Source organism: Leopardus geoffroyi, chromosome B3 (assembly GCF_018350155.1).
Source record: "Leopardus geoffroyi isolate Oge1 chromosome B3, O.geoffroyi_Oge1_pat1.0, whole genome shotgun sequence".
NCBI lineage: Eukaryota > Metazoa > Chordata > Mammalia > Carnivora > Felidae > Leopardus > Leopardus geoffroyi.
Genome location: NC_059337.1, coordinates 121,860,627 through 121,885,079, shown reverse-complemented (window position 1 = coordinate 121,885,079; position 24,453 = coordinate 121,860,627). Strand labels below are relative to the sequence as shown.

Sequence of the window (24,453 nt, the reverse complement as noted above, 5' to 3'; positions counted from 1 at the left end):
GCAGGGCTGCCGGGAGTCTGGCATGTTGCATTTTTCACGGTAGGAATGATCAGGGGCAGCTATGAGCAAACATTTAACAGTTGGGGTTCTCACACATTTGTGCAGTTATCAGCGGGCTTTCACAGCCATTGTTGTGTGGGATGCACGTGCATGTGTGTTCTCGTTCATAAGTCTTGTACCCTTGCCTTTGGCCTGGACTGTAATTAACGCCCATGGGAACAGGGTGTTTTCTGGTGTCTCCCCTATATTGCCCAGTGCAGAGATGCTTCTAGCAGGTGGTCAGTTTGTACACGTGCATTGACGAGTAAAGCAAAGACACTGGATGACTTACGCTAACGGGACTTAAGGGGTGAGGTGCACCCCCCATCCCTGTGGTACCGTGGGTAGCGGCCGCCCAGACCAAACCCACAAGCTCCTGTCTAAGCCTGCTCCTCGCTCAGCGGTCCCACCCACAACTGCTGATCCTGGGAAAGGTATGCCCGCACCCCCTGCTTCTCTTGTGTCTCTGTCTGTGCCTGACTCTCCTTTTCCATCTTCTACGTGGAGCTTTGCAGGTTCTCCCTGAACTACTGCCTTTTCTCGGCCCCTTCACCCCTTTTGATTTTCCTCTCCGGGGAGGAGCCAGATGCAGGCATCTGAGCAGCTGCTGGAGAGAGAAGGACTTGGAGCTGGAGGGACTGGCCTCCCAGCACCACTTCATTTGGACTGTCCTTCCCCTGAGGCCCAGCTGCACACCAGGAGTGCCAGGACCCGCGCTGGACCTCTGGGGAGCTGCAGGGTGAGCCCTCAACTGTCCTCAGGTGGGGCGAGCCTGAGGAAAGTCTCTCCACAGCCACGTCTGGGGTCTGCTGTGCACGGAGCTGCAGGGTTTAGGGCTAAAACAGGTGAGTTCCCTCCCTGGGCCTGACAAGGATGGGAAGGAAGCCAGTGTTCAGTACCTGCTGGTTTCCGGGTGACATGCCTTCTGGGCTCAGGTTAGTCTGGAAATGACCAGTCTGAACCTCCTAGTCCTGCCTGGCCTTGAACCAACTTTGTTGATGAGGGAGGGGCCGGGGCTGGAGCTGATGAGATACCTCCTCGGTCACGGGGCATGGTGGGTTTGCACAGCTCACTGACCCCTTCTGTGGATGGGGCTGGGTGGTGGGAGGGTGTAGCCTGAGGCAGGGCCCCAGGAAGCTGAGCTGAGCTCCCACAGAGGAGCATGGTAAGGGTGGAGGGGGCCTCGGGGCCCACCCTGTGGCATGCTGGGATGAGAAAGCAAGACTCAGCAGATAGGTCAAGAATTATTCTTTTTTCTCATCCTCACCTCATTTCAGGCCATGGGTGGAGACCTTTGCTGTCCCCAGGCTTGTAGACCAGGACACATGCCTTCCAGGGGTGCTTCTGCTGGCCCTGAGGCTAGGGGGACAGAGCCACTGCTAGGGGGACAGGCCTCCTGCCTTGGCTTCCCAGTCCCCCAGGGTCAGTGCTGGAGAAAAAGCCTCAGCCTGCAGCCTGCTGGCTACACAGCGACACCTGGTGGGCCTTGGGTGTGGTCACAAGAAGATGCCAGAGCCCCCCTTGCAGGCCAAACCCCTGGTTCCAGCATCGCACTGGGCATGTGAGGGGACCAAGCTGCTAGGCTGTTGTCCCAGGCCAATGCCCCAGGGGGCTAACCCCCATTACCACCCCCGGCCCAAAGTCTGGGGCGCTGGGGACCACCGGACCCCAGCAGATGAGCCTTGGCAGGATTCAATGCCCCATCACACAAGGACTTTTGGGGGTCTGGCCAAATGGTGAAACCATGATGCTTGGTCACTAGGGTTGGGTGGGGTTTGGTTGGATGAGAACGGGCTAGGAGGGACTGGGCCCAGGATGGGTCCTCAGCTCCAGTGCCTGGGGACATTTGGAGGTGCAAAGCAGATTCTGCTGCTCTCCTCAGGGCTGAGTCAGAATCCTTGCCAGGCCCTGACCTGGGCTTACAACACGCCGACGGGGACACGCTAGGTGAACCGGTTCTGCACAATTCCCCTGATGGCACCACCCACATGGGGGCCCCTGAGCCTCTGTGTTTTTAGAACCGGACGATGACCAGGAAGGGTTCTGAGCAGCATTGTCACCCACTTCTCACTTTTCATGATGTGACTCAGGCAAGGTCACCCAACTGAGCGGAAAACAGGCTTGGAGGGCACGCAGTGATGGGTCGCTTCCTGTGGACTGTGCGAAGTGGGAGACCTAGGTCCGCTCCAGAGCACAGCGTTGCCAGGCATCTAGATGCTGAGCTGAAAGGCCACGGCTTCCTTCCTGCAGATTCTCGCGGGTGATGGTGCACAGTATTTTCCCGATCTCTTTTCTCGGTTTCTCAGTGTTGACAGCTACTGGCTTTGGACTTTGGGGCTGGAATTCAGTTTCCTTTTATTTATTCATTTTTTTCTTTTTTTTAAAGGTGCTTTTAAAATGTTTTTGAAAGTTTATTCATTTATTTAGTGGGTGAGGGAGGGGCAGAGGGAGAGAGAGGGGGAGAGAATCCCAAGCAGGATCCGCACCGTCAGGAACCCAGATGCTGCAGGAATTCCACCCAGTGTCTCGCAGACCCCGTGGTTGGAGCTGGTTTCCCCAGTCAGCAGGTTGAGGCAGTAGAAAGCTTAATTCCAACCTGCCAGGCATCACCCTGGGCTGGCAGGCTGTTCTAAGCCCCAGGCTCCTGTAATTCAGTGCCAGGGGACGCAGACCCCTCCGATGGGGTTGAGTATGAATGTAGAACCCCTGCTGATGTGTGCCACACCCCGGAGAACCCCTGCTCCCCATCCCTCCAACCTTGCTGTAGGCTGTGTATTATAGATTCCACTTGCCTATTGCCCGGGGTGCTATATCCTGGGCCAAGGACGTTCTTTTTCAAGGCTGCGGTCAAAGGTCAAATTTGAGCTTGAAAAATGTGCATGGTGGTGTTGGCCATGGATTAGGTTAGGAGAGCTCTCCTCCGAGGCTAAAGCTAAAAGACTGTCAAAGAAGGTGGCAGGAGAGATATGCCGGGGGTATGGGGTATGCCCTGGGCTGGAGGTATAAGCTGGTAGATTCTACCCCTCCATATGCTCAGTACCTCCCCTCACAGCCCTACCGCTGAAGCATTGTATCAGTTAAGACTACTTCAGTTGTAAGTTACAGCATTCCAAACCAAACTAGGAAAAAGGGAAATTAGTAACACATTTGGGCATCCAGCCTTCAGGCACAGTTCGATCCAGGGGTTCAAACAGTGTCATCAGGGACTTATCTCTCTCTTGGCTCTCAGCTTTGTCTCATTCTGTGTACTGGATTTATTCTGAAGAGGGGCTTTCTTCCTATGTCAGGAATGTGACAGCCAATAACCTTAGATTCACATTTTTCCAACCTAATGGGTCTCTAGAAACATCTTTTCTGTCTTTCATATCCCAGGAAGGACTCTTAACTGACTTGCTTGGGAGCATGTCCATTAATGAACCCATCCACATAGGGTCCTCTGACTTGGTGGCTTGGGACACTCTCTGACCCTTACATCCCTGGAAGGGGTGGGGAGGGCACCATGATTGACAGCTGCATCAGCACCACCTGGAGGAAGGGGGGGGGGGGCGGGAAATGAGTTGAGTATGCAAAGCCACAGCTGCTCTTCTCAGAGGGACCTGCCCAGGGGGCTTTCCTCTTCAAATCAGAATGTCAGTGCAGGAGTGTTAGACTTATCAAGTCCACCCTGGCTCACTTGACAAAGGAGAGAGCTGAGGCCAAGGTAAATACCTTGCTCAAAGTCATCCTGTGTTCTGCAGAGGCATGACATCGTTCCTGGTTTCATCTCTAATTATTCTAGTCAAGAGCCAAGGGCAGTGGCCAAAAGGGTTGTCTGAGAATCCCCTCTTCTTCCAGAGACTTAGAGGAGAGCCGGGGGATGAGGACAGTACAGTGGGAGGCTCCTTAGCTCCTTATCCATCAGCCCAAGGCCTTTGTCTCCCCGACTCTTCAGCCTTCTCAGGGTTATAAGGCAGGAGCCCCCCACCCCAAGGAGACGGTCACTGGGCATCAGGACACGAGAAGGTGGGCCTGGGAGGCTGGCTAGGAATGCGGGGAGAGTACAAAACAGAGAGGTGGGTCTCAGTGTGTGGGGGTGAGTCATCTGAGGGTCTAAAAGTCAGGCTAACCTAGGGGATGGAGGCACCTTGGGAAAGCCTGGTGAATTCTGGTCAACACGGGACCCTCAAGCAGAGACATTTTCAGCTGTCATCTTAAGAGAGGTCCTCACCCAGGGCAGGACGTGAAGTCCAGTGTGTGTGTGTGTGTGTGTGTGTGTGTGTGTAGCGGCGGGCGGGGGGGGGGGGGGGGTGGGAACCAGGAAGGAAGGCAGCTTCTTCCTCCTTCTGGCCACATGATCAAAGCTCTCTCTTTATTCATGGTCACATGGCCACCCCAAACCGCTTGCACATGTCCTCCGTGTGACCCTCTGCCTGCTGCTGTCACGTCATCCACACCCCTCCCCACAGAACACTGGCCTGCTTTTCTCTAGCCCCTGAAGTTCTACCCCATAGCTCCGGACCTGGCTTGGGTTGTGTCTTCTGTAGGCTAGTGGCCCTCAACTTCAATTTTGCCCCCCAGGGGACATTTGACAAGGTGGGGAGATGTTTTGGTTGTCACCCCCGTCAGGGGGCTGCTATTGACATCTAATGGATAGAAGCCAGGGACGCTGACCCTCTTACACTGCACAGGACAGTCCTCACAACAAAGAATTATCCAGCCCGTTACAGGAATCGTGCTGAGGTTGAAAAGCCCTGCATGTTGGAGTGTCTGGGGCAGTGTTACCCAGCTTTGCTCCTGTCTCCTCAGGCTGAGCCTCCACCCCAAGCAAAGCCAATGTGTGCTGGTTTAACTCCCAGCTCCCCTGCTCACTGGCTGTGTAATCCTGGGCAACTAACTCAACCTCTCTGGGCCTCTGTTTCTCATCTGTATAAAATAGGGCTAATAATAGTACCCACCTCATAGTGTTATGAAGATATCTTTAGATGGCTTTATACACCCGCACCCACACCCACACCACACACACACACACACACACACACACACACACACACAGAATTTAGAAAGGTGCTTCACTCAGAGAAAGCACTCACTGTATGTCAGCAATTATTCTAATCAGTGGTCGTTAGGATTGAATCTCCCTTTGGGAAAGTTTTGGAAATTTGTGTGTGCCTTTGGTGGGGAGAGGTCTTCTACTATAGTCATGCCTGAGTATTTGCATATGGAAATATGTGTTGCTTTATTATAAACTATTTTTTTTCCCAACGTTTATTTATTTTTTTGGGACAGAGAGAGACAGAGCATGAATGGGGGAGGGGCAGAGAGAGAGGGAGACACAGAATCAGAAACAGGCTCCAGGCTCTGAGCCATCAGCCCAGAGCCGGACGCGGGGCTCGAACTCACGGACCGCGAGATCGTGACCTGGCTGAAGTCGGACGCTTAACCGACTGTGCCACCCAGGCGCCCCTATAAACTATTTTTTAAGTTTATTTATTTATTTTGAGAGAGACAGGGCACGGCGGAGAGGCAGAAACAGGGAAAGACAGAATCCCAAGCAGGTTCCACGTTGCTAGCACAGGGCCCGACGTGGGGCTCGAACCCACAAACCATAAGATCATGACCTGAGCCATGACCAAGAGTCAGACGCTTAACCAACTGAGCCACTCAGGTGCCCCTATTAAAAACTATGTTTTTTCTTTATAATACAGTTCAGGTGTTAGATTGATTAAAAAATATTATGTCTATAGGTTGGTTAACAAGTTGACTTTCAGATTTTTAAATTATTACACAATATTTTAAAATAACTTTTAAAAGGAGCGTTGTTGGGGCTCATGGGGGCTGAGAGACACAGTTCTAGATAATTGAATCATAGTGCCTCTCTTGCTATTAAAAATTTTTTTTAAGTTTATTTCTCTTGAGAGAGAGAGAGAGAGAGCATTAGCGGGGGGAGGGGGAGGACACAGAAAGAGAGAGAGAGAGAGAGCGAGAGAATCCCAAGCAGGCTCTGCACTGTGAGTGCAGACAGAGCCTGATGCAGGGCTTGAACTCACGAACTGTGAGATCATGACCTGAGCCGAAATCAAGAGTCGGATGATTAACTGACTGAGCCACGCAGGCACCCCTACTTCTGCTATTTTTGAGTGAGGGCACGCCCACCAACTGAAAGCTTGGCATAAATGCACACATTTAAGCAATTTTTACCAGCTCTCCCCACCCTTGTACCCACATCCAGGATAGATCCAGTCCAACTCTGCCCTCTCCCACCCTCGCCAGTGCCCAGCTGCCTGGAGCCCCCAGCACTGCCAGTATGGGCCCAGAAGGGTAGAGCTCAGAGCCGGGATACTCACAGTCGGGGCAGGCACCCAGCCTCGCCTGCCAGCTGCCTGATCTAGAGAAAGTCTGATGTTTTCCAAGGAAGGGTGTTGCTTCCCACCACACCCTCTGGCAGGCTCAGCCTAGGGATTCTACAGCTCAGTTCTGGTCTTGACTAGAGCCCCTTCCTCCCCTCCCCGCCCCCCCCCTCCCCCGCAGCCTGGGCTTTTTCCATCAGATTTGTCCTTGTTACAAAGTGATCGTTATAAGAAAAAATGGACAAAGTCACAGAACAGAAATCACACCTACTCCTGTTATCCGAAGAAAGCCCTTGCTAATATTTTAATTTTTTCTTGGAAATCATGCTTCTGCATTGTATTTTATTTTTTAACACATGCTATTTTGTAACCTGATTTTTTTACCCCACCCAACTATATATCGTGAACATTTTTCAGGTCATGAAGTATTCTACTACCAAGAAATGTCAATGAGGGCCCAGTATTCTATAAATAAACCATTATTTATTTAACTAGTTTATTGATTGCTGGACATTTTGTACCTCGTTTTTGACCTTGTTTGAATCCTGGCGCTGTCACTTAGTATCTGTGTGATATCAGGAAAGTCATCTCCTCTTGCTGAGCCCCGGTTTGCTCGCGCGTCCACTGAGTCGTCAAACGCCCCAGTGCCCTTGGGCGTTGCTTTGAAGACCCCCAAGTTGTTGTGTGATGAAGTGCTTGGCACAGTGCCTGGGACGCATCCCCAGGAGTGCTTCCTCGATGTGAAATCTTCATCCCTTTCTCTGCTGCGCTTTCTTCTGCTTGTTCAGGATCTCCATGTGTGCCTTGGCCACCGTGAAAGATGGCCTTCTCGTGACTATCATTCTCAGGGGAGGAGGCCGTCTGCCTGCTCTTGGCTGAAGGAACGAGCTCATCATGGACTCTGGACTGGAAACTAGCACCCAGTGGGGATTGGACTACCAACCAGGCCAACGTCTTCCATGGCTGAGTCTGGATTTCCAAGCAGATCTCTTAGGGCAGAGCCTTTGGAAATTCCCATGATGTAAATTTCCTGGGCTAGCAAGAATGACTCACTACCCACCTCTTCCAAGGTGAGGGGCAGGTCTGCTCAGGTCCCTGGGCACCTGCCAGGCTGTGTGCTCCCACCTTGATGTCCAGAGATGTGACACTCTTGGACAGCAGCCATGGTCCAGGAACCTCACACACCTGCCCCAGGTCACTCTAACCCTGTGTGAAGGTCTGACCGGGCCTGCCTTGAACCAGCTTGGGGGGCCACGTTTCTCCACAGCCAGGCGTCCCCAGGACCTAGCCACTGGTATGACTAATCACAGTGCCCATTTCTACTGCAAAAGGAAATGCCCAGGCCCACACCCCTGACTACAAAAACAGCCTCTCAGCAGAGATACTTGCTTCCAACAACCAGAATGCAGGCCCTAAATAACCCCAAATAGAAAACTTAGGCACAGGCCCTGTGCACACACGTGCACACGCGCGCAAACACACACACACACACACACACACACACACACTTCTTCACATCCCTCCCATATTCTCACACCCATGTGCACACACACACAACCACCCAATGCAGGTGCCAGACAGCAGTTTATGTAACTTAGCTTGGGCTTGGTCATGATGTTCGGAGGTAAAAGTGGGAAGAATAGGGACTTGAGACCCCAGATGCCAGACTGCAGTACTTAGAAGACGCATGCACTGCACACAGGAAATGAGACGGCACGCCCACCGTGGTGCCCCGTTTGTCCGACCACGTACGGTGCTCTGACTGGGGTAAGAGGTCCTTACGTCCTCTCGACCCACATGGAAAGTAAGCACAGGAGGTCAAAGTGCTGGGAGAGGTGAGGAAGGGGTGTGAGAGAGAGGCCCTGGGCAGGGAGGCAAGTTGACCTCAAGGAGGAAACGGGATTGCAGACGATCCTGGAAGTGTTGAGAGGATCTCATCAGAAAAGGTGGGAACCTTCATCCCCCCAACAAGCCCCAAACCTTGGGGGTTTCAGTGTAGAAGAGGGAATCAGTGTAGAAACTTTTACAATGGAGTTTAAGGCAACCAATACTTAGGGAGGTAAAAAAAAATTCCTTGTGTTCCACCTTCCCCGGGGAAGCACTGTCCCCCACTGGGGGCACAGCCACCCCCACTTTTTCCTGAGGCAAGACCTTCTTAAACGGTTTGGGCAGCACCACTCTGCCGCTTCTTGGGGGAGTTTCCGACAGGGAAGATCTGGGCCAGTGGCTCGCGGTGGCCGGGGTAACCGCTCACCGCCATGAACTCCGCACCCTTGGGGCGCCTGGGTGGCTCCGTTGGTTCAGCGACCAACTCTTGACTCTTGATTTCCGCTCAGGTCCTAATCTCAGGCTCATGAGTTTGAGCCCCACCTTGGGCTCCACACTGACTGTGCAGAGCCTGCTTGGGATTCTCTCTCGCTCAAAATGAATAAATAAACTTAAACAAACAAACAATGCACCCTTAAGGGTCACAGACGGTTCTTGGTCTCTGCCCCTTGACTCACTGGCCTCAGCTGTTGCACTTTTTCAGTTCATGTGAATATTTTACCTGTTTCTCTGTCTCCTGTACTACTGTGGTCCTCCACCTGGGTGGCCTCGTCTCTGAGAGAGACATGTGGCAATGTCAGAGACCTTTTTTGGTTGACACAGATGGAGGGGGTCCTTCTGGCCTCTAGTGGGTGGAGGGATGCCGGCAGTGTCCTGCACTGCACAGGACAGCTCCCGGTGACAAAGGAATAACTGGCCCCGAACATCATTAGTGCTGAGGTGGAGACACTAGCTTCTCAGTTCCAGTCGGATCATTGTGCTTCCTCTGCCAGCATCTCCCCCATTTCTAATGTGGGATTTTTAGTCCACTGTGGGTTGGGGAACTGGTTAACCAAGCTTGCTAGGACCGGTTCTGAAATGAGAATAAAGAGGTGTGGTATTCAACCCCATGGACTTCTCATGAGCCAAGTGCATGAACTTTGTGAACCTGACTTGGGCTGGACTGGGCCTTTGGAACTGAACATAGGACTCAGTGGCTCTAGCAAAGGCAGGGAGGTGCCAGGGACAGGGGTCCTGGGCCTTCGAAAGGGGGGGTCCGTAACACACAGAACAGACCTGGCTTTCTCTCTCTGGAAGGTTGGCTTCCTCCCACCTGGTTGGACCTTGGCTCGCTTCTCTTTGGCTTCTGCTCCCCAATGTTCCAATCCATGGCCATCCCCCATGTTTCACTCTGCTCTACAACTTGGCTCCTCCTGGCCCTCATCCTGCAGCCAGGCAGAGAACAATGGGCCCTCTTTCTTTCTTTTGGGTTTTCCACAGTGTCCTGCATAGGCAAGAGGGTCACACTTGTGACCTCTGGGTAAGTGACATTTTACCGTATTTGGTTTGGGAACGTACCATATGTATAACGTGCCAACACTCTGTTCTTGGCTCAGGCTTGCTAATTCCAGATTTTTTAGGACTTTGGTTGCAAGGAATGGAAATGAACTCTGGCTGGGCTAAGCTAAACAGGAAATCTATTGGAAAGACCCAAAAGGTATCTCAAGAATTCCAGAGCAGGCCTGCCACTGGGCTTCAGGGATGCACTCAGCCCAGAGACAGGGTATTGTGGGGGACACGGAGAGCCCTTCCTCCCCTCTCTACCTTCAGCTTCCTGCCCCTCTCTCCCCATTCACAGCCCTGCTTTCTGGAAGTACAGAACTTGGGGTAGAAAATATCCAATAAAAACAACAGTAGCTGAGTCTATGTGTCCTCCACTCAGAAGCAGCCAGCTTGGGCTGGAACGTGGTCTTGATCCCTGATCCCTGGGGAAGGACTTTGATTGTGGGTGTGCAAATAATATGCTAGATATCCATGGTGACATGCACATCAATGGCCAAGGTAGGATACTGAAAGACAGCTTGCCAGAGACGCAGGAAGAGCTCCTGTTTGGGGTCTGGGCCGGGTTGAAATGAAAGCGGAGATACCCAGTAGTACGTGTCGGGGATGGGGAGGGCCTAGCCTCATTCTGTTCAATCTAACACGCTCGTAGGAGAAATGGCCGTAGCTGCAATTCCCAAGGAGCTCCCCCTCTGCCGCGGGAGTCAGACAGACGCACAGACCAGGAACGACAATACCGAGTTGGGATGTCCACAATAGTGCTATAGACGGAGTGCCCTGCGCATGCCAGGACAAAGAGACAGCTAACTCTGCCAAGTCAGGTTAGCTCAGGAAGAGCAATGTTTGAGCTGAGCCTTGAAGGATGGAGTGAAGAAGGACACGCCTGAGCTTGTCGAAAGCCCCAGGAGGCCTGGGTGACTGGGTGACTTCAAAACAACATCCTTGGGAGGATGTTTTCTCCTTTCCCCACAGTCCCCTCCCTTTTCAGCCTCTGGATGAGGGTCCTCTTGCTGCTGTCACAAATTACCCCCAGCTTAGTGGCTTAACATAACACAAACTTATTTTCTTACAGTTTGGAGGCCAGAAGTCCGAAATGAGTCTTACAAAGTTCAAAGCAGGGGGGAGAATCCATTTGGCTCGGGGAGTTTCCTTGCCTTTCCAGCTTCTAGAGGCCGCCTGCGTTCCTTGTCTCATGGTCCCCTTCTTCCAACTTCAAAGCATATGACTCCTGCTTCTGCCTCCATGATCCCACCTCCATCCTGCTTTTGACCTTCCTGTCTCCCTCTTATAAGGACCCTTGCAATTATGGGGCCCACCGGGATCATCCAGGATTTCTCATCTCAAGACCCTTAACTTAATCTCACCAGCAGAATGCCTTTTGCTGTGGAAGGGAACATTCCCAGGTTCCGAGAATTAGGATGCAGACATCTTGGGAGTGTTGGTGGGGGCACCATTCAGCCTACCACAGCCTCCTTCACCGCCTTTCTCCTCCCTGCTGGAGGCAGAGGCACCAATCTGATTGGAGATTGTGACACTCCTGGGGTGAGTGCCTGCTCCCAGCGTTCCAGGTTCTCCAGCTGTGACTGGAGAGTCCATTAGGGTTGTGCAGGGTCAAGATTTCAGGGGGCGGGGAGTTGGAGGCCCCGCCAGCTCTGTGTTAGTAAAGCCAACCTTGTGGGCAGGTCCGTGCTTAGCTCCTTCTGGTTTCTTCCTGATGGTCCAAGAGCCCAAGGGAAGAAGTGAGTGCCGAGCTCCCCATGCCTGCCACAGTAGTGGCTGTTGGCTAGGCGGTACGAGAAGTACGGTGCCCCGAGCAAGACACAATGGACTTTGTGTTCCATCCTGGGGCTACAATTTATTTACCTTATTATTTATTTAAAAAAAAAAAAGATTATTTGTAAGTAATCTCTTACACCCATGGTAGGGCTCAAACTCACAATCCCAAGATTAAGAATTGCAAGCTCTCCCAACTGAGCCAGCCAGGCGCCCCTATTTATCTTATTTTTTTAAGTAAACTCTACACCCAATGTAGGGCTTGAACTCATGACCTGGAGATCAAGAGTCTCATGTTCTACCGACTGAACTAGCCACGTGCCCCTCTAATGTCTCTTTTAAATTTTTTTTTAATGTTTATTTTTGACAGAGAGAGAGAGAGAGACAGAGAGACAGGGGAGGAGCAGAGAGAGAGGGAGACACAGAATCCGAAGCAGGCTCCAGGCTCTGAGCTGTCAGCACAGAGCCCGAGGCGGGGCTCGAACTCACAGACTGTGAGATCATGACCTGAGCCAAAGTTGGATGCTCAACCGACTAAGCCACCCAGGCGCCCCCTTCTTTAAAAAAAAATTTTTTTTAATGTTTATTTATCTAATGTCTCTTTTAAAAGGTAGCCCCAGTTACCTGGGTGGCTCAGTCAGTTAAGCATCTGACTTTGGTTCAGGTCATGATCTCACGGTTTGTTGAGTTCAAGCCCTGAATCAGGCTCTCTGTTGACAGCTTGGAGCCTGTTTCAGATTCTGTATCTCCCTCTCTTTCTGCCCCTCCCCTACTCACACTCTGTCTCTGTCTCTGTCTCTCTCTCAAAAATAAATAAACATTTAAGAAATAAAAAAATAAAAGGTAGCTTGGGGGTAGGGGGAGCGGCTGGCTGGCTCAGTCGGTAAAGCGTGAGACTCTTAATCTCTAGGTCATAAGTTCGAGGCCCATGTTGGGTGTAGAGATTACTTTAAAAACTGAAAAGAGACATTACAGCAGATCTCAGAAGCGTGTTCAGGAGGAAAGGACTAGAAACATGTCATATGATGAGCAATCACAGGAAGTAAGAGAGTAATTAACATTTGGTGAGTGTCTAAATGTTAAGGTACTCTGCATGGAGGTGCTTTAATCACTCCAGAAACCCTTGAGAAAAGCACACTTATCCTCTTTAAACAAACGAGCAAAGAGGAGCTCAAAGAGCTTAAGAACATCTCCTAAAGTGACCCCACTAAGGAAGTAGTGGGGCTGGACTTGGAGTTGGGGGCCTGTCTGACCACCCCTCCCAAGTCGAGACCTGAGCCTCTCCATACAAGAATTTGGTCTAGAGAAAGCTTTTGAAGCAACTGCTGGTTGCCTGCCCTGTGACCATTCTCCCTTTTTTCTTTACCAATAGCGCTTGGCATCATTTTATTTTTATTTGAGGCAGCGATGTCCAGATGGAAGCAAATAAACAGAAGACGTCCTCTGCTCCGGTGCGACTTGTGGAGCCCATGTGATACAATTCTGGCCTGTGGGACACGAACAGAAGTCTGCTGGGTCTTTCTGGGAAGGTTTTGTTTCCTTGTTGCTTTTCTTTTTCTTCCTGCTTGGAGTGTAGACTGGAGTCTGGAGGTGCAGGAGCCACGTTGCAACCATGAGGCAACCCCAAGGATAAAAGGTACCTATCATGGACGGTGGAGCAGATAGGTAGAAAGGAATGGGGACACTGAGGTGGTCATGGAGCTGTCGCCCCAGCTCTGGGCCACCCACGCAGCCCTACTGTAATGCAAAGAGCTCTCTCCCTCTGCATTTGGTTAAGCCGCCTTAGTCTGGTTTCTGTCTCGTGCAGCTGAACTCAATCCCTACTAGTAAAAAGGGAGATGCCAGCTCTCCTTGAACACCTGAAGGACTGTCTTTGGAAGTGGGCTTGGACTTTTCCTCTGTTGCTAGTGACTGCAGAAGGTTTAGGGAAACAGAAACTGGCTTGGGCAGATGGAGGAAGAACCTTCCAGCTCGGCTCTTGATTCTTGGCTCAATGGAAAAGTTGACAGTGAGTCAGGGGCAGTCCGCACCCAAGGGAGAGTCTGAGCAGAAACTGGATGACCCTAAGTGGGGCCAGATGCGGAAACAATGTTTGGATCAGATAACAGGCAAATCGCTGACGTCTACATATCTGAGCATGTGACAGGGTCTGTCAACACATGACCCTCCTAATAATGAGTCTGCAGGATTGTATATATGCACATGTAAGGGAATAAGCCTCCCCTGATAAAACAATTCCCGGTACAGGGGTAGCCCCGGAGGGAGAATCACAGTGGTTGGGGGATGGTGGCTGGCTTAGATAACCTGGTTATTCTGATTTTGTATTTTCCCTTGGGGGTCTCCCTCTTCTGTCATGTTATCTCCCAGGGGGTCTAGCCCTCAAAATCTCCGCAGTTACAAGTGGCATAAAGTCCCCCAAAGGATTATTGACCCAATTAAAAAGTCTTAGGGGTTGTGGTTTTCAGGCATGGCTGGATCGGGGTGCCCAGATGCTGTCATCAGGAACTTTTTTCCTTTCCTCTCTCAGTGCCGCTTTTCCCTGAGTGGGCTTCGTTCTGAGGCAGTTTCTCACCTGGCAGTGGCCAGATGGCAATGTCACACTTGCGTCACAGCAACCCCAGCAGTGAAACAGTCTTTTTTCTCCAATCATTCAGCAAAAATGCTGACGAGGGCTGTCGTTGGCTCAGCGAGGTCACATGCCCTCTCTTGGCCAATCATGGAAGTCAAAGACACACAGTGCTGCCATTGATTATGTCAGAGTCATGTGCTCCTCGACGGAGTCTGGTGAGATGTCTGCCCTACCTCCACTGAAGGGAGGGAAGGATGGGGTCCCACCCAGAAGAAGGTCCATCCGTGCTGGTCAGGGTAAAGCAACAGATATCTCTCTAGTGTAGGCATGCAGCCCCCCTTTCACAGTCTGGCTGAAGGCTAGTCCCTGACCTTGGTGTCCATGCACGTAGTCAAAACTGTCCAAGTCTTTCTCTAAGGGAGAAAAGGAGGACCAGTTAAAGACTCATTAGGAAGCATAAATGCAGCCTGGCTCACCAGGTAAAAGTTTATGACTTCAATATCCAGCTCAGCTGGGACCTGGATGCTGTTTGCAGGAACTTCTACTGGCTTTTTCTGCCTTTAGTTCTCCACCTGCCATTGCAAGGCACTGGTAGAACTTCTCCAAATGAAGACGCTAGGCTTTTCAACACGTGGATTTGATGCGACTCAGCCAAGAAGACTTCTAACCCTGCTGCCCACTTACACCTCGCTCTTGGGGTTCTGGAGACCACCGCCTCTCCAGCCCCTTCACGGAAAAGGAAAGAGGTGCTGCCTTGACTCCCTCATCAGCAGGCCATTCTGGTATGTATGTATGCATGCATGTATTTTTATTGCTTTAATCAGAGTAATAGGTTTTTAAAAATCAAATACACTAGGGGACTTATAATGAAACCTCCAGAGGCAACTATCTTTATTATTTTTTTTTAATTTTTATTTTTTTAACTTAAAAAATTTTTTTTCAGTAATTTTTATGCCCAGTGTGGGATTTGAACTCAAAACTCCAAGATCAGGAGTTGCACATTCTGCTGCCCGAGCCGGCCAGGTGCCCCTACATTTCACTTTTTCAGTAATTTGTTATGCTATTTACCTCCAGATTTCTAAATGTACTATATATTTTTTATTTTATTTATTTTTTGATGTCTTTTTTTACACTTTATTTTAGAGATAGAGAGTGTGAGTGGGGAAGAGGGGTAGAGAGAGAGAGAGAAAGAGAGAAAGAGAGAGGGAGAGAGAGAGAGAATCCTAAGCAGGCTTCACACTCAGTGCAGAGCCCGATGTGGAGCTCTATTTCATGATTGTGAGATCATGACCTGAGCCAAAACCAAGAGTCAGATGCTCAACAGACTGAGCTACCTAGGCTCCCCTAAAGATGTTATATATAGTATATATAACATTTAATATGTATTCGATATTTTTGTATATTTAGATATTTATAATATTTTAGATATTATCAGTTGACTTTCTATAGTGGCATCTTAGGATTTAGGTCTCTAACCACACACCCTACTCCTCAGCCTAATGCACCTGTTCTCTGACATTTTTGCTGAAACCACTAGTTAGTGTTTACATTATTATGTGCGTGTAAAACTAGTTCACAGCTGAGCCCTGTAGTGCACCATGATTATATTTCCTCTCTTATGCAACTTGGAGTTACTAGATTTGCCTCTTTCTTTCTTTTTTGTCTGCTTGGTTAGCTGTTTGGGTGTTTTTTTTTTGTTTTTTTGTTTTTTTTTTTTCCCTCTCTCTGGGAGCCCTGTCCTGCTTCAAGCTGAACTAGCTAACTCTGCCATCATCCTAGAATGCTCCTTCCCTCCATCGTCCTGGGGATCCTTTATTCCTTTCTCTTTTTGGTGGCACAAATCCTTCCTTTCTTCCTGAAAAAGTGTGCCTTAGAAGTAAATATTTTGAGGCCTTGCATGTCTGAAACCTTTGCGTTCTCACCTCACACTGACTGATAGCAGTTGGGCCGGATATAGAATTGTGGGCTGGACACAGTTTTTTCCTCAGCACCTTGAAAGCATTGTTCGTTGTGACTGTTCCAGTGTCACTGTTGCAAGGGCTGATGCAAATGTTTATTGAATGAGTGAGTGACCCCAGGAGTGCTTGTCACATTCAGGTTGGTGAAGCTATAGACCTTGACACCCTGACTTAGCACGTGTTGCTCTGCTGTCATCATTGTCCACCCCTGGCTTCCGTGTTTTGTGAGGGGCAGGGCTCTCACCCTAACTGTTCTCTGGAGGGATAAGTCCAAAAGGTTCTATGGCTGGGCTCTGGGAAGCTTTCAGCCTGGTTAGTGCTGGTTCCGTTCCCCGAGCTGCTACAGAGGTCTACTACGTTCAAACACTCCTGGAGACCGCTGGTTGCCTGCCAGCCTCTTCCTTTTTGCAGGTGGAGGCAGTTCAGGCCACCTCTGCATGTGAAGGGTCCTGTGGCCGAGGCAGCTCCTGCCAACTGGCTCCTGACTCATCACAGTTCCCTGCACCTGTGAGCCACCCCATAAGAATAACTCTCAAGACACTTCTCTCTGTTTCCACTGCCCCTGCCTTGGCTCAGGCCGTGACATCTCTCTCCTGGAGTACTCCTATAGTCTCCTAAACACGTCGTATGGTCTCTTCAAAACATGTCCACGAATCTTTGACGCTCTTCCTTCCGAAAGGCGGAGGCTGACTCCTCTCCCCTTGAGTGTAGGCTGGACTTACTGACTTACTTCTAACAATGGAATTACCCTCCAAACCACGGCCAAAGTAATCCATCTAAAATGAAAATCTGAGCAAGTACTTAACATTTTTTCAACTTGAAGTATCGGCGAGGAGGTGACATATGATGTTAAGTTAGTTTCAGGTGTACAATGTGTAGTGATGCAACACATGTACATTACAAGATGCTCATCACAATAAGTATCTGACAATATTATTGACTATATTCCCTGTGCTGTGCTGTGCTGTGTTTCTTAATCCCCTGCACCCGCTTAGCCCACCATCAAGTAGTTTTCCTTCTAAAATCCTGCCCGTGCCTACTCACAACTCTCAAGGAGAAATCCTAACTCCTTTGCTTCGCACTCAAGGCCCCCTCTATCCCACCTGGTCTCTCGGCCTCACTCCAGGGCTTTGTTCCAGCGACACTTCTCACGCTCCCTCACGCGGAACTCGTGGCACTGCCCTAACCGGGCCCTGCATATGTCTTTGGGCCCCTGTCCATGTTGTTCTCTCTGCCTGGACTGACCCACATTTCCCTCTTTCTCGAACTAACCAGCTAACTAACTAGCGTCCCAACAAATTAACTAACAAGAGTAGCTTGGGTGCTGGTCGATCGTGAGCCCTACCGACCCTTGGCACCACTGATCCTTCACCTCCTGGGATTTGAACTAACAGCATAAAGCCAAAGGGGGAGGGTGGCGAGGGTACGTAGCAATGGATTCCTGCTCAGAAACCCTTTGTGACTTGTCCCTGAGATAACCAGGAGATACTGGTTGGTTTGGGCATGCTCACGCACTATCCCGTAATTGCTCTCAAGTCAGCGCACGTCTGTGCATCTGACTTCCTTATGACAAGCTCCATGGTGAAACCCATTTATTTTACCCCTTCTTCCTCTGCTGTGCCCATTCTACCCTCTCTTCCCAGTTGGCGCCTGGTGCCCGGGGTGTGCCTACCTGGTGAATGCAGAGGGAGAGCTGGGTGAGGAAGGCTGTGTGGCTTGCTGACTCCGGAAGGAGAGCCACCCTCTCTGTCCCCCCCCCGTCGCACACAGCCTCATTGCCCCACTGTCAGGTTAGGTCAGGTTGCCCAGAAGCAGTGAGGTGGGGATTCTTGCACACGTGAGTTTTTGAGGGAGGGCTCTCAGGTGACTGCCAGGGGAGTGAGGGGAGCAGGAGGGGGCAGGGAAGATCTTGGCATCTTGGTGTGTTCGGCTGAGGTATGGCCTCAGCTGTTTCTTGGGGGAGCTCTGGAGTAGGAGCAGCGCCTCGAAATCGGTCACATCGTGAGGCAAGGAGACTGGCCTTTTGTGTCCCAGTATTGGTCAGTCATTGCCTCAGTCAGAAAACAACCAGCATTTCAGGCTGTGCAGCTCCAGTAGGCCGGGGGCAATTCTCAGAAGAAGGGGTCAGCTGTGAGCATCTCACCCCCACAGTGCTTGGGGGTGGGGGGGCCAGCCTGGCGCAGGGATCTGGGTCACTATGCCCAGCAACTTGGGTGCACAGCTCCCGGCCTGAAGGTGCCTCTCTGGGCCCACCGGCACCCAAGATTTAGGCTGCCGGAAGCCTGCGGCTGAGTTGGGAGCTCAAAACAGGCCTCTAGTTTGCCCAAGGAACTGCTTACAAAAGAAGGCTTTGTAGTGGACTGAATCATGTCCCCGTCACATTCTCGTCCACCTGGCACCCCAGTATATGAAATAGGGTCTTCGCAGATGTTTTAAGTTAAGGTATAATCGTCCCAGATTTGGGATGGGCCCTAAATCCAATGGTGAGTGTCCTTATACGAAGGGAAGACACACAGAGACACACAGGAAAGAACCACGTGACTGACGGCAAAGGTGGAGATTGGAGCGATGTGCCTACAAGGCAAGGAACGCTAGGAACCACCAGAAGCTGGAAGAGGCAAGGAAAGATGCCCTCCTGGGGCCTTCAGAAGGAGTATGGCCCTGCCAGCATCTTGGTTTTGGACTTTTGGCTTCTCGAGCTGCGAAAGAATAAATTTCTGTTGTCTTGAGCCACGCGGTTTGCAGTCATGGGATAGGCAGTCCTTGGGAACTCACCCAGGCCCTCAGGCCTGACGCAGGGGCGAATACAACACCCCAGGATGGGAGTCTCCCTGCCACCAACTTCTTGTGTAACCTGGGCAATCCTTTGCCTTCTCTGAGCCTCGCTTTCCTCACTTGTAGGCAATCTGCCAGTCCCAAATCTGGCGTGAGGGCATGAGGTTCCCCCGAAATTCCCAGGCTGAGAAGTCTTAAAGACACCCCGATTCCCAAGTACCCTCCACTCACCCCTGGTCAGGGGTGCGGGCCCAGACCTGGGTCAGGTGACTCCAACACATCTGCTCTGCTCCCGAGGCCCCACGTGGGCATCCCTGGAAGAGCAGGTTTCTGAGGAACCTTCTAGCTCTAGGTCTGTGAGAAAAGACTGAGAAAAGCACACCAGAATGGGTAGCTGGCTGCAGGATCTGTTGTTAAAACAGAACAACTCCCTAAGTGGCACATTTTAACGTACTAAGCTGACGTGAGGGTTTCTAAGACCGAGATGGAAAAACATCTGGGGCAGAGTTTCTCCAGCTCTCTGTGGTCATGGGCCAATTGTTAAGTGCAGGAGGGCTGTGCGGTGCCTTCTCATGGGCGCGAAAACAACGCGGTAGATCTACACTAAAGTGCCCGCAGATGCACGGGACACCCTGGAAAAGGCGGGGTGCGAGCAGTGGTCTCTGGAATGGGGTCCTGGGGCTGGCGGGCTGCCCATAACCTTTCTATTGTCTCCTCTCTACAGGTTTTGAATTTTTTACCCTCTGCATGTATAACTTAAAGAAAAAAAATCAGCATGCTTCAAAGCAAAAAGGAAAATGCCCTGGTGCTTGCAAATAAACACGGAAGAAAGAGAAAGGAGTTTCTCGGCTCCTCCCTTTCCCCACGTGGCCAGCCCTCTCGGCAGTTCCCCTGTGAGTCTATCCATATATTTGTGCACCTGCCTTCTGCAGCGCCAGGTGCCCAGCAAGGCCAAGGGCTAAGGGTGGGAGGTAGGCTTGGCACCCCTGGAGCCCGGGAGCTGGGATTCCACACACAGGCAGCCATGCGTGGGCAACAGAGGCTGAAAAGTAGCCACAAGAGGCAACACACGGAGGCCAGCTGGAGGGGGCCCATGTTTCATTCCATAGCATAAAGCTTTGTACTCAAAAACTTTTTTAATTAGCGAAATCGCCAAATGAGTGGTGGAGACAGCAAGTCCTGTGGGCTCCAGAGGAGGACAGAGGGCTGTGAACAGACCCCAGGGAGCACTTGTCCAGGGGGAAATTCTGAGCTGGGCAGATCAGGTGGGGAGGGGAGGTGACCGGGGTCAGGTATGTTGCTGGGTCCTGGGACTGGGGCGTTTTGCCCCATTTGGGCACCCGCTCCCCAAGTGGCACATCTTAACGTACCGCGTTGACGTGAGGGTTTCTAAGACGAAGAAGGAAAAAACATCTGGAGCAGAGCTTCTCCAACTTTCTGTGGTCACGGGCCAATTGTTTTCCTAATGTGTAATCAATGACGAGCCGTTTCTTTTGTAAAACATAACACAAAAGAATTGCTGGAAGAAAATGAAATGAACAAGGGACATAAAATACAAGCCAATTTTTTTTGAAGTAGGCTCCATGCCCAACGTGGGGCTTGAACCCACAACCCTGAGAGTGAGAGTCACATGCTGTACCGACTGAGCCAGCAGGCGCCCCCCCCCCCCAATTTTTTTTATTAGATTCAACTGACATAAAACCGTTCTGTCGAATTGCTGTGACAGTATCTAAATGCTTGGGGACAGTTCTCGGACTTCTCTCATCCTGGATCTGAGCAGGCAGCGTGCACGGCGTGCCAGACCACGCTTGGAGCAGCCCTGCTCCAGAGAGAGAGAGCCTCAGCGGGCGAGGTGGCGAAAGCTTCAGAGAAGATGGCCAAAGAGTGGGGCTTTGAGAGCGCTCCTTCCCAACCGCCCCCACGCCCCCGCCCCTTCCGGGCTTCGCCCACATCCTGGTGTCTGATGCTCCTGCTGGGAGAAGCCCCTGGACAATCAGGCAGGCCAAGCTGGGATGAGTGGTGTCCTGGCATGTTCATTCTTCAGGATGCCTACACGTTGTGTTATTTAAGTACTTGTTCAACATTTGTTTGGAGGAGAGGCTGAGTCCTGTCTGGGGCGCAGGGGTAGGAGAAGGAGGCTGGCAGAGGCTTCAGTTTCTCCTGGACTCTCCTTGGCGCTTTGGTCCTGCCCCCAGGTTGTCGACCCCTCTTCCTCAGTGAATGCCCTGCCAGTGACCAGGCTATCCTCTTTGGAAGGTGGCTCGGGATGGAGCATATTCCTTGGTGAAAGTCTCTCCCTGGCCCTAGGCAGCTTGTCCCAGTGGGTCCTGTGGTCTCCTGAGGTCTCTCCTTCCTGGAGAGGTGCTGGAGAAGGCAGCCTGCTCAGTCTTGTTAGGACCCGTGATGTTTTAGCACTCAGAATGTGAGCCTCCTCCTGGTTTAGTATCTGGACAGCTGCCCAGCAGGCCTCCTTTAATGACTCTGTTAGGGGGTAGCTTATTAACCTGTTTCCCTGCCGTGATGGGACAATGATAATAAGAATAAAAATAACTACCCTTGTCTGACCCTGAGCCAGGCACTGGGCTCAACACCTTACGTGCACTATCTTGTCTGTCTCACAACCCTGGGAGGGTGAGTGCTGCTCCCATTTTACAGACAAGCAAACTGTGGCTCCACTTTTAAGCAACCTGCCGAGGTCACACAGGTGGTGGCTGGGAGAGGCAGGTAAGGCCAAGTCTGTCTGACCCTGAGCCCCCATTCTGCACCAGGGCGTGGAGGCCTCCAATGAGTGGGGAGGAAGGAGAACCCAGAGTGGGATCTAGGTGTTGGTCTGAAAGGAGCTGGGCCAGCGCAGGCTACAGAAAGCTGAGCAGGGGCAGAGCTGAGAGTGACGGTCACCTTCTCCATCTCCTTGGGAGAGGAAGCGGGCAGCCCCCAGCTCCCCCGCCGCAGGGCACACTTTGACTCTGGGCTCAGGGGACACTGGCGGGTACTGACCTCTCCGCCTGGCTTCCACAGGAGGTTTTACACTCAGCCCTCTCGCGGGGCTATAAGGTGCCAGGCAAGCGCCAGCTTTAGGGTGATTTTACCCCAGGACACTCCTCAGTCAGCCAGCTGCAAGATGATGAATAAACTTGGGGCTTTTGCATTTTGTAAAAGGTTAAAAATAAAATGATTGGGGGATGTGATCAGGCAAGACCCCTTCCTTTGCCCCTTTTCCCAGCAATCCCCCCCACCCGCCCCGGAGAGAGAAGGTCTTCAGGTCAGAGGGAAAGAAAGCAGCTGCAGTGAGACAATGAACATCTGGGTTTGTGTGGGCAGTAACACAACGATACAACGAACATCTGGGCGCTATGCCTGGCCCTTCTCACCTCTTCCCGGCTGCACTGAACCCTCAGCAGGGCAGACGCTGGAGGCCCCACTTATGTTTGGATAAAGAGCAGGGGGACAACCCCCCTGGTGTCCCCGTGTTGCTACGAAAGCAAAGGGACCTTCTTACAAGGTGAGAAGCTAAGATGTCTCCTGTGATTCTTTTCTGCAAGGTGCAGGGGATCCTTTCTGGTCACCGGGGAAGGAGAGAGTGACAAGTCCGCGGGGGAGCTGCAGTAATACGTCCCTCAATAGCGCGCACCTCACGGGGCGCCTGGGTGGCTCAGTCGGTTAAGCGTCCGACTTTGGCTCGGGTCACGATCTCTCTGTTTGTGAGTTCGAGCCCCGTGTCGGGCTCTGTGCTGACAGCTCAGAGCCTGGAGCCTGCTTTGGATTCTGTGTCTCCCTCTCTCTCTGCCCCTCTCCTGCTCATGCTCTGTCTCTCTCTAAAAACTAAATAAAAACATTTAAAAAAAATTAAAAAAAAAAAAAGAACCTTGTTAGACTCCACGTCAGCTCCATACGTACAAACGACGGATGTTGTGTAGAATATAAAAGTCATGAAGCACGATTGACAAATGCCATATGTGAACCCACCATGTCACTTGAGGACTATGCACAGCGTTTTCTCCTCACCGTGACCTGTGAGGTCAGTATGATTGCTCCCATTACAGACAACTCAATGAGTCAAGTTCGCAGGAACCAGCGAGGGGCTGAGTCAGGATTTACGCGCTGTTGGTCTGATGCCAAAGCCTGTGCCCTTCCTCTTCCCTCGCTCGCTCTCTAGGGGTGAGAGTTCCCTGCCCACTCCGTCTGTGCCCTCATTTTCTGTAGGACTGTAGACTCACCCCTCCCGAGGTGTCTGTACCCTGCTGAATCACAGAGTTTGAAGGGGCTCCCGATGCTGAGCTGGGTCACCCCAGGCTCTGGGTACCCTGTGGTGTCGAGGACGCAGAGGAGCCCTCAACGGTCTCGCTCCGTACCCCCTCGGCAGCCAAATGGCGATGTTGCGGCTGCCAAGAGCTGAAAACACCCACTTTATCAGCCGTTTCCAGGTTTAGCACACAAAGCTGCTGGCCACAGGGAAAAGAAGACTGGGGTTTGCATCGTCCATTGTTGGGTGACCTGGGCCAGGTGTCCAGAAGCTAAAGTTTGGTCCCCGTCGTTTGATTTTCTCTCATTCCCTCCCCCACCCCATGCAAATGGGGTGCCGATTGTTCCTGGCAAGCCAGGGGCTCAGTTCACTGAGGGAGGGAAGTCCCCTCCCAAGAGACCTGTTCTAAAGGGGGAGGGGGGTTCTCTTACCCTTGGCTCCCTGGCTGGCATTTAATGGGTACAGCATTGCTGAGACTGAAATACTTACATTCCAGTTGGTACATAGCTGCCCAAGCCTCCCCACCAAACCCCCACCACTGTCCCAGTCACTCTCCCTGGGAACTCTGGGACATCTCCCAGATCCCACAACTACAGGGACATGTCTGGGGCCTCCAGGACCCTGACCCACTGCCAAGGACAGTGCCCATTCTGAGTGCTGAGGCTGTGCTGCTGGGGTCATTAAAATATTTGAATATCCCCCCTCGTGGGACCTATTGTCTCAGGGTTGAGGAAAGGCCATTTTGAGGGAAGTTAGGGGTTCTGGGTTCAAGCTCTGTCTCCAGTAAGCCATGTGACCTTGGACACACAGCCTTTCTCCTCTCTGGGCCTCAGTTTCTTTACCTGTAAAATGAGGGCACTGGACCAGATGAGTCCTAAAGGCTTTGATAGAACCCTGTGATTCCTCCCTCTCTCTCCCAAGCAAGTGTCTGGGGAGGGGGTGTAGAGAGGGAGGAGGGAGGGTGGTGGTGGGAGGGGCGAGGGAGGGTGGCAAATCCCCAGTTTCCTTGCCACCAAGCCTCATCTCCAAAAGTGACAGGACCTGCTGCCTTCCATGTCTTCAGGCTTTAAATCGAGGTGATCCCTGGTCTGGCAGTGTCTGAGCCCCTTTCTGTGACCCTTCCCCCTTCTGCCCTGCGCAGTTCACAGCAGCATGGGCCTCAGATCCTTTGTCTGCCTGGCGGGCTTCCCCAGGCACAGGCAGGCAGGGCCGCTTCGCTCTGAGCAGCTCCCCTTCCTCATCGTCACCCCCCTGCTCCTCCAATCCCAGTCCTAGGCTCAGCCCTGCTGGTCCCAGCTCCAGAGGCCCCAGTGAGGACACAGACTGTGTGCTCCCAAAGCGCAGGCTGAGGTGAGGGTGGGACCAGAGGGGAAGGGCTGGTGTGTGGCAGCTGGAGGGGAAGGG

The 24,453-nt window shown here is 51.8% G+C and overlaps 1 long non-coding RNA gene and 1 other non-coding gene across 2 annotated transcripts; one reads left to right on the top strand and one right to left on the bottom strand.

Moving 5' to 3' along the window:
* The first annotated feature begins 301 nt into the window (after positions 1–301).
* LOC123584116 lies at positions 302–22,520 on the top strand. Its single transcript, XR_006705170.1, has 5 exons — positions 302–778; positions 12,877–13,140; positions 14,032–14,855; positions 19,531–19,699; positions 22,349–22,520. It is a non-coding gene; the product is annotated as an uncharacterized LOC123584116 (long non-coding RNA).
* TRNAE-CUC lies at positions 20,391–20,464 on the bottom strand. Its single transcript has one exon. It is a non-coding gene; the product is annotated as a tRNA-Glu (tRNA).
* Positions 22,521–24,453: the final 1,933 nt, after the last annotated feature.